Source organism: Mandrillus leucophaeus, unplaced genomic scaffold, assembly GCF_000951045.1.
Source record: "Mandrillus leucophaeus isolate KB7577 unplaced genomic scaffold, Mleu.le_1.0 Scaffold1464, whole genome shotgun sequence".
NCBI classification, from domain to species: domain Eukaryota; kingdom Metazoa; phylum Chordata; class Mammalia; order Primates; family Cercopithecidae; genus Mandrillus; species Mandrillus leucophaeus.
Window position 1 is genome coordinate 44,678 of NW_012101437.1, and position 294 is coordinate 44,971.

Consider the following 294-nt stretch of genomic DNA (forward strand, 5'->3'; position numbering starts at 1 on the left):
CCAGGCCCAGCCTCCTGCCTCCCGAAGGCCTGCACAGGCCCAGCCTCTGCCTCCCAGCGGACTCTCCACGCCCAGCTCTCGCCTGACTACGGCCTCCGCAGGCCACAGCTCCTCCTGCCTTTCAGCAGCTCCACCGGGCCCCGCTGCTGCCTCGCAGTGGCCTCGTTAGGCCTGGCTCATTCGTCACGGGGAACAGGCTTTACAGGCACAGCCTGTGCCTTTTCGCGGCCTCTCCAGGCCCCGAACTTCCTCAGGCCGGCCCCTCCAGGGCCACTTGTGGCCTCCCGGTCTCCC

General features: G+C 69.4%; 1 protein-coding gene across 1 annotated transcript in view; it reads left to right on the top strand.

The window, feature by feature from the left end:
- Positions 1-294, top strand: part of LOC105535470 (proline-rich protein 36-like) — a 14,787-nt gene that overhangs the window by 13,681 nt on the left and 812 nt on the right.